The sequence below is a fragment of the Equus caballus genome, chromosome 14 (genome assembly GCF_041296265.1).
Source record: "Equus caballus isolate H_3958 breed thoroughbred chromosome 14, TB-T2T, whole genome shotgun sequence".
Taxonomy (NCBI): domain Eukaryota; kingdom Metazoa; phylum Chordata; class Mammalia; order Perissodactyla; family Equidae; genus Equus; species Equus caballus.
In genome coordinates, this window is record NC_091697.1 from 84,906,903 (window position 1) to 84,921,502 (window position 14,600).

Sequence of the window (14,600 nt, forward strand, 5' to 3'; positions counted from 1 at the left end):
GTCCAGGAAGGCAGATATCACAAAGAAATCAAGGCAAGTGAAAAATTAAAAGTCTATTTGACAGTCCAGAGGTCAATTTCAGGTAGTTTCAGTGAAGTGGTTGAGGGAAAAAAATTCAGTGCAGTGGATTCAAGACTCACTGGGAGGTATAAGAGTAAACAAATGAGTGTAGATTATTCTTAAGAGCGTGTGTCCAAAGAGGAGAAAGACGTGGAAGCTGAAATACATTGATCATTGTCTCTGTTTTCTGCGTGGAAAGGATTGAACATGTTTGAAGACCAAGGTGAGAGTATCAGACAAGAGGTAGGTTAGGGATTCAAGGAAAGTAGTGAAAGTACAGTAAAACCACTGAGGAGAATGGGAAAGGAAGTCAAAAGAAGGTGTTGACTGACTTCATTCATATAAATGATCATGCAGTTATATGCTCAAGCTGAAAAATAAAAAGTTCTGTATCCAAATAAAAATTTGAGTAAAATCTCAACACACAGCTCTGCATCGTGTATTTCCTCCAGTTCCTACTGGTGTGTCCTGTTATAAGATGTATACATCATTTCTGGGGCCCTCACAAGTATTACAAAAATCATAGGATACTCTTCGATTTTCAGATTTTGTTTTAACTTATTCTCTGTTGGCATTTCTTATGCCTCATCCATCCTATATCTGACTATCTGTGTTTCCAAAACATGCATATTTCACAAAGGAATATATTTCCATTTTCTGCTACAGGCACATATTCTGCAGAATCTATTACGTTACAAATGCAACCTTTGGGAAAAAATGAGAAGTCAGTAACTCCTGTAGGTCGTAGAAAGAGGTTAGAAAACAGTAGATGTAATACACAATTATCATCTGTTTTCTAGCACTCCTTAATGACAAGGTGGGCTAAATAGCAATTACTATCCTTGAGAAAGTTGGGCTTGTCAAATGCAGCATCTAAGAAAGAAAAAAATATAAATAAAATCAGTGGGGGTTTTTTTTTGGTTTGTTTACTCAATGGCCAAATAGTTACCATATAGGATTAATTTTATTTGTGTAGTTCTGTTACCAAATAGAGTAAAAATCCCAGTGAAAGAACATAAATATTTATTAGGCAAAAGGATGTTTGTGGAATCTTCTCCTTCACTTAATTCTAGATAAGCAAAATTATTTTACCGTGTTGTATTAGGAGAGATCTAAACTGGGCATTTTTATTATGATTTTGTCCCTGCTAGTTCCTACATTTCTTAAAGCTATCAGCAGAGCTAATTTAGAATTTATAAAACTGCATTTACCAATATTGAGCTATAATGATGTAAAAAGTTTCAATTCAGTAGTCATGTCATATTTGGTCAATAGCCAGCAATTGCCATTAGTGATAAGTGAAGCACCTATAAGAAGTACCAACTCTGTGAGAGAAACAGATCAAAGGGAAGTGAAGTGATCTGTAATGAGCAGAGAAAAATCAATAAGGAAAAAAAAGAGCCTATCTCTTAAAATGAATGAAAAAGAGACTGGCTGATATTTGAACTACATTTGTTCCATGTAAGTAGTCACTGTGAGTGGTAAAGCTTAGTGCAAAAACCTTCTTTCTTGCTTTAATTCTCCAATTGCAAGTCTATTCTAAAACTGTATACAGTGATTGTATCTAATAATACATTGAACAATATGTGTCTTCTTTAAAAATCATGTTTAAAGAGGCAAACTTAAAGCAAGGTCTACGCTATACAGAATCCTCTCTATGCAATAGTAACTCACACACCTGATTGGCATTCTAGACTACATCACTTCTACTAGCCTAATTAAGATTGAATAAAGAACAGCATGTGAATTCTCAGTCTGCTATGTAGGTTGGCCTTGGGGCTAACTTAATTCAATGTTCTGTCTTGAATCATGTAGAAAACTTCTCAGGAAAACATCAAAGAAGAATTCATAAGTCCTTGAAGACTAAACTATATCATGGATCCCAGCAGGATAAATGGGAACTTTGACAAGAATGGAGAATGTGGGACCTCAAAGGTGTAGGTACAATTGCTCTGCTACTCTGTTAAGCTCCTCCCATTAAGAAAACTGCCTCAGCTTTTCATTAACAATAGGCTTTTCTAGGAAATCCATTGCTTTAACTGGAGAATGCACTAAAGCAGGGAAATTCAGGATTTTAGCGGGGACATTCAGTACATCACTTCACTGCTCAAATACACTATTGCTTTATGTCTCTCCAGGATGAGACAAAATCAGGAGGATATCTAGCACTTCTAAACTTGAAGGGCAAGGGTCATCATTTCTGATCATGGAGGTTTTGGGGAGGGTAAGGAAACAGTGGCATTTTATCTCACCCTACTACCCAAATGTCTTTATTAATTCAAATATTTGGATTCCAAGTCAAGGGCTCTGTGGTAACCAGCCTTCAATATGTCCCCTAATGCTTCCTGGTATCCGCACCCTTGTGAATTGTACTAGGGTTGGCCTATTTGACAAATCAAATATGGCGGAAGGGATGGTATATCTCTTCTGAGTTTAAGTTAAGAGATTATAGCTTCCGACTTGGTTGTGTTCTCTCTCTCTCTCTCTGATCACTCCATCTGGGGGAAGCCCTATGGAGAGGCCCACATGGTGAGGAACGGAAACCTCTAATAGGCCTGTGAAGGAGCTTGGAAACAGATTTTCTAGCCTCAGTCAAGCCATAGAGATGCAGACCAGCCAACAGCTTGACTGCAACCTCATAAGACACCCTGAGCCAAAAACAAAGGACTGAGCTACTTCTAGATTCCTGACTCTCAGAAACTGTGTGATGTAATAAAAGTTTCTTGTCTTAAGTAACCAAATTTTGCAGTAATTTTTCATGTAGTAAAAGATGATTAATATGGGCCGTTTCCATCTACACTGGGACACAACTTTTTCATTTTTGAAATGATTTTTTTAAGACGAGTCATGTCAAAGATTCTTTTACTTTATGATTGTCACTGATAGAGTGGAATCATGCCTTTTTAGAAACCATGAGCCTTTGCGTCTGGGAAATTTAAAAGAAAAAAGATTCTCTTCTGGTTTTCAGGATTTTAGTGATTTTATTTAGCTCATGGTGTCTAGGACACATGATAGGCACTAAGGTTACAGACAATCTTTATAACACCTGTAAAGGTTTATGTTCTGCAATTATGCATATTTATTGTCCTCCTTTCTCCAAGTTACCCTGGCTTCTTGCACTAGTCTATATGTATAAGTTGAAGATAATAATAGTACTGGGTTATTGGAGTGATAAAATGAGTAAATATATGTAAAGTACTTCAAACAGTGCCTGGAATTTTGAAATTATTATATACATGCCCCTTCCTGTATTGTCTCCTTCTCATCATTCTGCCTGTGATAAGGAAAGGAAACATTGGTTGATTTAAGGACTACAGTGTCAATTAACCCAAGAAAGTAATAGAGAAGAAACATTAGCAAACTAGGTTTGAATGCAGATTCTGCCATGTAAGCAAGGAGTCCAGAGTATACCTCCAATACAGATGTTGATTTAATATATATCCTTTCTTTAAAAAATAGATTTTTCTTATTGTAGAAAACACTTTACCATTATAATTTAATCAGAAAGTATTAGGGAAATAAGGTTGTAAAGGAACTAAAGGGTCATACCATTTTAATTATTTGAGCAGTCATACGAACCAAGAGGGACAGGGGGAGAGGGATTTTCCCCTCCCCACAACTAAAATGCGCTGCACGTATTTTCTAGACTAATATTCTTACTGCCATCATTTTTAATACAGATGTTTACAGCTTTCACTATCTATGCATTCGCTGATGGTATGATTTCCCAATAGCCATGTGGAGATTCTGGGGCCTCCTTTCAGGAATTCTTCTATGTCCTACTTCAGTGCAGCGGAACAAAGACCTTCTATTAAATTAGGGTTTTTTCGTGTATGTCATTTTTATTCTTGATGTCTCATAAAGGGCTGATTTTTCTCTTCCCTGCTTAACCTATTAACTCCTGTCTGGTTTTGGTTTAAGCAACAGCACAGAGTACATGCACAAGGGGCTCATCAGAGACAACTACCTCAAACTCAGTGCTGTTCAGTGTCTCAAAATCTTTGTGGAAATAAGTAGTATTTACAAAGGATTTCTTGCAAATTAAGCAGTCCATTTTTCTTGCTCAGAGATTCTTACATTACCTTGGGTAAAGGAAGATCTAAGAGCACATTAAAAGGACATATAACTTTTATGCATATAAATTTTAATGGGCAGTCTATTATTTTTGTCACGTATTCAAAGTGGTCTGTAACTAAGAAATGATTAAGAATCATTTCACCTGAAATTTTCAAATCTATAGTTGGATTAATGCATAAGGGCGGAAGGCTGTGTGCCATGTACCTGGACTTCAGTACTCCAAAACTGAAACATGTATATATACATACACACACACGTATATGTTAAAAACAACAATAACAGAAGCAAAACATATCACTTTGATTAATGAAGATATTTATCTTTGGTATCTGTATGAGCAATAAATGTGCTTCTTTGAGAAACTGTCCTATCATTGTATATTGGAAGCGATGGCTCGAGTAACTGGTTGTGTTTCCTCTGGCTTTACTGTTATAGACAGTGCACTGCCAAATTAGAGGCTCCATGTTAGCTGTTGTACCCCAGGACATGCATTTTGTGTAGCTTTTGAATCTATTGTTTCTACCCTCATTGGCCTTTACTACAAATTCTTTGTTTCTTTTGGATACCCATTTTGTTGTACTATGTATTTTTATAAGTTGCCCTAAATCATTTCCAAAAGTACTGACTGTACAAATATAAATGAGTAAATAAATAATAATAGTGGCCGAGGAAGCCCATAAAGCTTTTTGCTTGTTTGTTTTATACATTTTTTTCACAAGGTCCACAGTTTTAAAGTGCTTTCAGAAATTGTTTCTTTAATAACATACTTTTGTAGTTTTTGTTGTAAATATTTATTACCAAAGTTTAAAAGCTACTAATGTATCCCTAATAAAGTGGTAAGAGAAAAGGAGCCAACATTGAAAAATGAATTCAAAGTATTTTAACCTGAATAGGGAAGATTTTTCCTCCCCCTTAGGTTTAAAAACATGTTTTAGGCATCACTGCTTTTGGTAGATGTGCTATTTTGCAGTTGCTTGTTCAGAAAATCTAACAAAATTGAATATACTACTCAGAATGTGTCTATCTTGTCTTCTACTTATAAACACAATTATGAAATTCTGCCTTGGGATGTATTTTAGTGCACACCAGTGTATTTTGCGTACATGTTTGAGTGTATAACTAAGCTTTGTCTTTTAGTAAAATTGCAGTCATTTATATACTCTCTATTTTGATTTCTTTTAGTCTTAAACTTGCATTTGTAAAAAGTTAACAATAGATACTGCTTCTTTCTTGCTGTTTGGTACAAACAGCTTGCTGACTACTATCTTATTGTATTGTGATAGGATGTACCGAAGAATGGAAAAAGGGTAAAAAAGAAAATTGATTTTTCTTTTCATAGCCTAAGTAGGACTCCCAGTCTACAATCCCATCTATAGAATAATCATTTGAATGTATGTTTAGTGGGAAAGTCAAAAGCCCAAGCCTTGGGCATAGCGTGTCTAATAAGCAAGCCCTAGAGATCTGCTATAAACTGTTTCTCCCCAGACAGTATTAATTGTGCTGTAATGAAGCATTGAGGGTTAGCCTAGGGAAAAGAATGAGAATTCTATTCACATTACACAAAACTCTAGCAGTGACAGATTAGGTAAAATTTAAAAAGCACCATTATATATATTTTTCTAACCTCAACAGAAGCTACTACAACTCTCCTCTTTGTGTAGCCTGTATGCCCAAGAATATGTTATGTCCTCAAACTGGATAGCTTCGTTCATCACACATCTCATCCCAGCCTAGGCCTAGGCTTAGTTCTGTGCATGGTGCATGGTGCATGGTAAGTACTCAGTAAATACTTGTAGAATAATTGATAACACTCTAAGGAGAAAGAAAAGCCCTGCACGGTGGACCTGTGACTCAGATACAGCTGTCAGGGAAGAAAAATGAAGTGTGCTGGTTGCCAAAAACCAAGTTTGCTGAAATAAAAGGAAGTGGCAGTCTGGTAGCTCCTACTCAGAGAGCTGATATGCACTGCTCCTGTTCACATTATGGGTGATTTAGTGCTAGGCCGGAAGATGTGGTCATAGCTCTACTCAGCTTCTGCTAGAAGAATCAGAGCCAGGCTGAGCCTTAGACAAGGAAAAGATAATGTGAGCATCACTTCCTTCACGAGTTTGCAGTGAATCACTAAACTATAAAGACTTTACTCTTAATACACAAAGAGAAAAACCCATGATAGGTTTTTAAGGGCTGTTAACATAGCCTGATGGGCAAACTTTCCAAGTAGTCAGAAGTAGGCAGGGAAAAGTGGAACTAAGACACTTCGGAGTGAAGATTAATGGACTTGAGAGTGAATATTGAAGGGGTAGCTACTTGGAGCTATTTTCTTTCCACTTTTGGAGAAACTCAGTGTCACTGTGTAAAAAAGTGTCTAAAATAAAATAAGAACTATAGACATATGCATTTAGCGATATGGAATCAACTCAGAGAAAGTAAAGGCATGCTTCTAGGTTCTTCAGCTATCTTCCTTTGAAGAGTGCTTGGGCATTAATCACTTTAATTAATTTCTTCATGTCTCTCCATTACTACTTTATCCATCAGGATTTGGCCTGAGAAGTAGAATCACTATGAGTGATATAGATTAAAGATTTATTATAGAGACCTTTCACCTCACACAATTGTGGGAACTGGAGCAAAAATTTATGCAAAGCTGTTGCCTGTCCATCTTGTGCTAGGCCTCAAGTCTCAAAAGGTCATCTAAGCCAGCAGTCTGGAAAGAAAGCTGGATGTATATAATACATAGAAACAGAGAAATTGTTTCTCTGAGAACAGAAAAAAATTGAAACCAATGAGGAGAGACTGCAATCCATGCGGCAAAATGGAGACCCACATCTGTCTTTTCCTGCTACCAAATCTATGGGTAGGAGAAGCTGGTGCCTTTTGTTGTAGAGCTGAATACAAAACTTCAAGTTCATGGTTAGCCTCAAGTTCTTCAATAATATCATTTTATCAGATTTCTGTGACCCTCCCCAAACACATACATGTCCACTCTCTACAGAGCACCAAAAAATTCTCCAAAAGACAAAAATAAGGGCTACCAAATATCATCCGGAATTGAACCACAGTTATCTTCAAGACAAAGAACACTTTCTGAGGGTGCTTTTAGACTAGAAGAGGTTTTCCAAGAGGATGATTCTGAATACAATGAAATGGAATCTTTTCCTACCTTTTTCAGGATCTGTGTGCAGTAGTGGTAACTTTAAAAGAAGATTCATTGGTCACCTGAAAAAGATGACTCTTTCCATCCCTGTTCCTTCAGAATTAGTGTTGTATTTTGTAGCTGTCTCGACAAAGGCCATGTCTATCAGATTAATCCCTGATCACATGAAGACTGTCCATTGGTAGTCATCCAGATGACCTGTGTTGTAGTACTGTGCCATTCAGGAATTTAGTGCCAGCTAAGTGCACTGGCTGAGCAATGAAGCTTCGATGTGCACAGTAGTAATGCTATTTTTATTCTTCCTGTAGGGAGGAATGTTGGAGGCTGGCTTTTTAAAAATAGCCAGTTTAGAATGAAGCAGCCATATGGCTGATTATAATGATGCTTTTCATTTTAGTTCAGTTTTGGTAAAGTTAGAATCTGATACTATAAGTACTCTGTCATATAACAGCAGAAGAAAACCTAGGCATTTCAGTCTTAGCATTCATGCTTGTGCATAAATCTTGCAATTCTAAAGATAATATGGAGGACCAAGCATTTTTATTAAAATTTTCATATTTACATAATGCCTTACTGTAATGTTTACTCTAAAATAATTGGGGGTTTAGTGGGAAATTGAGGAAAAGAAATGAACATACAAGAATTACTCCTTAAGAAAGGAATTTATAAGACACAGTTTACCTAATGCAGGTGAAATTGGAATCAAGCAATCTATAAAGCTACATGTTCACATTTTTAGATTTGGTTCACATTAATAAGGACATTAAAAAAGAGATTATTTGGTCACATAAAAGAGATGATTCTCCATATGCTTTTTGCCTAAGAACCAATGTTGTCTTTTGTAGTAATGTATTGTCTTTTCTTTGGCTGTGTCTTATCATAAAGTAAAAGATGTAGAAATTAGAAAAGAAAGGGAAAATCAAAGAAATATGAGATCTATGTGTATTGCTGCAGTGATTTTTGAATTTGTCCAAATGTTTTCCTGTGAAGTTTGCAAAAAATGCTTTTCTCAAACATGGATGCCAGAACAAGTGCATTAACTTGCTACGGTAAGTTTTAGATGGAAAAAGTTGATAATATTAATTTTAAAGTTTGTATTACAAAGTTGCCTTTTGAAAGACATCACATTATGTCCAGATCTGGAAATATAAATGCTATGTTATTTTTGTGAGTATCACAGTATCACAATATTATGTCTGTTAGGTCTGTCACGTAATATCAGGTGTCAGCGTTGAATTACTCACTACATAACTTAATTCTTAGATACTGAATATCATTTAATTTTTTTAGACTAGTATATTTGTGTAAAACAAATGTACTAATTTAAAACAAAATTGTGGGGGAATTAAGAAAGATTTAAAGAGATGCCAATTACGTTTAGAATTTGTCTCACTAAAACCTATTTGGTAACTTGGTACTCTAAATATAAAGTTTGCCAATAATGTTTGACATTGGAATTTTACTTGAGGAGCCTATAGAGAATGATAAACTTGACCTGCCTTGGGAAGCCCTAGTCTATCAGACAATCAGTCACCTAGTTTGTCTGTAAGTCAGTTAATCAGGCAGGCAGTCAGTCACCCAATTAATTTACATTTACCTGTTACAAGGTGGAACATTTTGGAACCTAAAAGATAGTGCAAACTTTCTCAGCACCACAGCCACATGATTATATCCTGCATCTAGGCTGATATATTGGGGGAGAGGAGGCATAAAGAATCACTTGATAGCTGAGAAGTTTTAATCTCAGGGTAAAATACTGATCTTTAATTTGCTTGATTCAAATAAGTATATTTAAGAACTGCTCTTATCATTGTATCCATGCCATTTTGGGGACCATATGATAAGCAACACAGTAGGCTATGGTGTACACAACACTAGGTCCAAATCTTGGTTCAGCTGCCAATTCATTTTAAGATGTTTATCAAATCTAGCTTTTGGTTCATGGCCTGTTTAATTAGAGAGTTGGCCTAAATAACTCCTATGCCTTATAATTCTAGAATTCCATAATCATTTTCTTCATCTGTGTCAATATATGATATAGTGATTCTCAACAATTTCTCACAGCTTTCTGGTGTATTGTGAGTCTTTTCAGTGTACTACCTCAAGCTGATCATTGTGCAACATTTCATATGGTTACAATCACGTTTACAAGCTGTTTTAGTGATGTCCCTCAAATAGATCATTAAGTTGAGTGGACCATGGTACAGTATGGGACACAACTTACCACAAATAAAAAGTAAAAAGCATAGGATAATATTAATCCAGTGCTAAAGAAAAGTAACTTCCTTAAGAAGGTATTAGGCCAGTCACATTAAGATAGGAACCAATTACTGAGCCAGCATCACAAGGTTAAGTGTAAAAATATGCATGGTGGAATAACCGTGAATGGTTTTCTAGATACCATGAGAACTTGTTATACTTCAGTAGTGATTGCATTATAATTATAATTGCCTTTTAAAAAAGTGTTGTGTTGGGTCTTTTAAATTTTTCCAGTTTGCTACCAAATAATTCTGGCCTTCATAGGGGTTTTACAAATACAAGAAGTTTAAGATTTGCTGTATGTTAGATAATCAAGCCGATCCACAGTGAATTCAACTTGAATTACATGGAGCCCTCTGAATGAAATCTTAAAATAAAAGCAGCGTATCTGGAGACAGACCGCTTTAAGTGCACTGTGACTTAGTGCAGCATGTTTTGCTGAGTGTACTATAAACAAGAAAATTTGGAAAAAGCAAAGCCTGCACCTCATGTTCTGTTATGGTAGTTTACTTTGAGGAATGTGCACTCCAAGTTGATATGCTGAGTAAATATTCCGCTTGCACTCGTATTCAGACTTTGAGGGTGTTTCCTTGATAAGTAAATATTGCTCCAGTTTATGAAATTCTTAAAATAAAAATTATTAATCAGATGGGTTTTTTTAACCATGAGATTAATAATAAGTATGAAGAAATAACTTGGTTCAGAAATGGAAAAATGAAAAACATGGATCAAATTGTACAGCACTTCTTTGACAGTTTGACATGAGGCCAGAAGCAAGAGTTTACACTAAATGTTGTTTTTAAAATGCAACCTTTAGTGTTATTTGATTTTTTCCCCAAGCAAACTAAGATGTGAAATTTAATAATCCCATCTGACAATTTTATAAAAATGGGCTGCCATGCTTAATTGATGACAGCCCTCTTCATCTGCCACCTTCAGGCATTTGCTGTAAGTTGTTGATACAGAGTTCACACCCTCTATCCGTCAGATCTTTGACTGCATCTGTGTTATTAACCTTTGGGTTGATCTGAGAGTGGCATCGCCCCAACTAACTGGCTGTCATGTCAGCTTGGCAGCTGGGCTTCACGTGTTCTCTTTCACTTTCACTTTGTCTCCCGAGATCATCTGAACAGATAGGGACAAAGCGATGTGACCAATTACCTTGTAATTTCTATGTTGTCCAACTTTTCTCCTGAGATAGTGCCGGGAGGAAATAAAATTCTAAAAGATATGAGTACTTGATGTACTAGAAATATAATAGTCAAATTCTTTGAGCCGTAGAGACCAAGGTTCTCATTTCTCCTTCAACTCTATGTGACTTTTTGGAAGATACTTTACTTTTTTGGGCTTCATTGGTAAAATAAGGAAAATTACTTTGAGGCAGAGAGAGTAAATTTTCCTCCAGAATTTATTCTTCCTGTATTTCTTTTATAGGTAGGCCCTACTTGTCAGGAGCAGATCTATCTTTTGAAAAGGTTAAGTAAAAAGGATATGAAATAAATAAATGAATAATTTTCTAGCTCTCCCTCACCCAGGGTCTTGGAAGGAGGCTGTGTAAGTGAGGCGTTTTACCACCTTAACTTCACAGTAAATCTCAGTAGAACTACTTCGACCAACTTCACCACATATACACATATTTTAGTAGGGGTCCTGCACTCCCACCTAGAAACTACATTTCTTAGCCTGCCTTGTTATAAAATATCATCATCTGACCCAGTTCTGGATAACAGGAGAACACAAATGATATATGCAACTTTTAGACTATATCCTTAAAACCCCTAGTTTGTCCTCCATTTCCTTTTTTCCTTTTTCCACTGGCTGGGAAATGGCAATAGCTGGACTTGGGAAATGGTAACATCTTGGACTCAGAGATGGAAGCTCTATACTGAGTCTGGCAGAGCCCTCTTGGGATAACTCATTCTGGATCATGCTATATATATAAGTGTTCCTTAAAAAGGAAATAAACCTGTATTCTTTTTTAAGTAAATGTATGTTTGGGTCTCTTTACTAAAGTAGCCTAGTCTATATCCTAACAAATATAAATACCTACATTCTGGTGTTTTTGTGAGAGTTAAATCATATAGTGCATGTAAAATGCTTGCATGTGGTACTCTGCAAATACTAGGTCTCTTGCAGGCTAAAATTTTAAATTATCTAGTTTTTTGGGGCAAAGAAGTAATCCTAAAATCAAGAGAGAAGTTAAACCTTAGTATTAATAGTTTAAAAATATATCATTATTTCTTTATCTTTAAATAGATGTTCACTGCCCAGTATCATCTCATTTATCTTCATATTTATTATCCTTTATGGATATTTGGATGAGTTTATCATGTATTTAAAGTTTATAGGACATATGGTAGGTATTCAACACAGATTGATATACCCTATTTCTCTCCTTTTATCACATTCTACATTAGATATAAAATATAGTGGCTTTCCAGCTCACAAATATTCACCCATTGGCCTTCCCATTCTTCTGAGGAGCTGCACCTTCCCACCACATTCTAGCCATGTGGTCTGAAGGGAACTGTGGGGATTGCCTCTTTATTCACAGTCCTTTTTGGGCTTATGAATATTTCCCTGGGATTTCTAAAATATTCATGAGAGAGAGGCAACCTTTTCCCTCTGGTTGCAATGTTTTGGAAATGTGAAAATTGAAGGTTTCTGCAGCTCTGCTGTCACACAGGAAGAGTTTTGATAATATTTATTTCTTCTTCTAAATGTGCACAACAAATTTCATCCTAGCTTTTCTTGTGATTCACGTCCATGAAACAAAATAATTCTCCTCAATTAAGGTGAACTAAGGTGGATTTCTTTCACTTGCTGTGAAAATAATACTTGAATAAGGAGTCTCTTGGCTACAAAGCCATATGTCTCCCATGTGCTCTTGTTGGAACAAAGAAAATCAATAGGTCTGAATTCCCTGCCAGATCAAATGGCACGTGCTTTTCCCTATACTAAGATAGCTCCTCTCTAGGACACATTCCTGCTCTCAAAAGGTTTACCTTTGTGTTGAGGAAGAAATGATATGAACAAATAAATAGTTAAATAACAATACAAGGTTTAAGTAACTGAGAAAAGCAATAATAAAAAAAAGATATGCCAAGACAGTGCAGTGGTATCTCAAATAATTTCCTGTGGAACTTGAGGTTTGGGCAATAAGAAAAGCAAGCATATCATAAACCATTAGAGGAGTTATTTAAATCCCTATGAGATAGTATCTGCAGATATGCTTTCCCTTTCTCTGCAGCTTGAATATGGTAAACAGAACCAGGCCTTCCTAGCTAAATCATAAAATCTGCAAAGATATGAATCCTGCAAAGGCTATTCTCTCCTTCTCATCCCACCCAGCCACCTCCCCACCCTGAATATCCTACCTTCCATAGCTCTCCATTATCACTACTCCAAGATGTGGCTGTGCAGTTCTAGACACTAGACAGTATGGTTGTTTGGGAGAAATAACTCTTTGTATACCTGCTGAAAGCCTTTCGACAAGTTCTGAACTCTGTTTCCCATATGTCAACTGCTCACAGAGTTTCCCTCATGGGTCACATCTGTAACAGCCATTTCTTTTAGTCTGTCATAAGTGAAGTGGTCATCCAAAACCATGGCATTATCACTTGTTTGATTGAGAATGTTAATTACCAGGAACACCTGATTCATTTCCTAACCCTGGGGATTAAGCCATCTTGACTATTAACAATGGTTTGAACAAGCCAGAATTTGCCACTTCATTTGGTAGGTACTGTGTAAACTACTTGTCATACAGTCTGGGCCCACGTGGCCTGGTTAGAGACACAGAGTTATACGTTGGCTAAAAAAGCAGAGACCCTGGAGCAGGACTGTGTATTCAGACTGACATGGGTTTAAACTTAGATCTACCATTTGCTGGCTGTATTACCCTGGTCAAGTTACTTAAACTTTCTCTAAATCTCCTCAGTTTCACCAATTGTAAGGCTAAGACTAGAAAACACACCTTGTAGAGTTGTGAAACTAAAAGTGGTAACATTCATAAAATGTTTACCAGGTTGCGTAGTGAGCACTCAATAAATGGTAACCATTAGCTATGATTGAGATGACATCAAACATGAATAAACAACAAGTGGATGTACAAGTAAGATTCCATGCTACTTTTCATACTGATGAATAATTGAAAAGCAAAAGATATATTGGAGTATATGAGGAAGCCATTTGGCTTAAAATTAACTCTGCCTGACCTTGTTTTTCCAGAAAGACCTGACATGACCTGTTGAGCATGCATTGTACCTCTGCTTTAAACATTTACAATGTCCCAAAGCCAAGAATGATGACCTTAAAGATGGGGATGTTGCCCCCGCCCATATCAACATTTCTTTAAGGAAAAACATTCCTTCCCAGAAACTAAGGATTAGTTACTGACCCACTATTCTCATCTCATGACCACTGACCTGCTGACCACTGACCTGCTGTGCTAGCAAAGCATCTCATGACTGTAGTAAAAGAGATACTCCTGTCAATTGTGATGTATGTTCCTTGTTCCAAGATGGTGTATAACCACTCTGTACACCCTGCTTCTTCAGAACACTTCCTTCCTTGGGAAGTTTGCTCACTGATTATAGTCCTCAAAAATGGCTCATATAATAAGCGCACCTGAATTTTTATTTATAGATTGACTACAGATTATTTGCACTGACAATACTGTAAAACACTATTCAGCAAATTAAAGTAACCATTTTGGGGGCTTAGTCTGAGTGTAGTGCTCCTCTAGAGAAAAAATATAGACAAGATTCATCCTTGGATAATTTTAAACTAAAGTCATTCTAAAATCTAATCCAATAAACAGTTATTGGGTATCGTCATTGTGCCAGGAAATATGCAAGTATCAGGAATACAAAATTAAATATAGTTTAGTGAGATAAGCATACTAATTGAGTCTGTACATATGATAGCCTGAATGCTAAAGTAAAACATATTGTATAGTTATTCAGACAAGAAAAAAAGAGACAAATGTGTGTTATTTCCTTGCCTGTGTAGCTGTGTGATTTATTTCATTTCTACTTTCATGTTTTAT

The 14,600-nt window shown here is 36.2% G+C and overlaps 1 long non-coding RNA gene across 2 annotated transcripts in view; it reads left to right on the forward strand.

Annotated features, from left to right (window-relative positions):
* Window positions 1–14,600, forward strand: part of LOC111767873 (uncharacterized) — a 57,303-nt gene that overhangs the window by 25,881 nt on the left and 16,822 nt on the right. For both annotated transcript variants that reach the window (XR_011425158.1, XR_011425159.1), the window contains exon 2: window positions 1,876–1,997. This is a non-coding gene — a long non-coding RNA (uncharacterized lncRNA). The remainder of the gene's footprint in view (window positions 1–1,875; window positions 1,998–14,600) is intronic.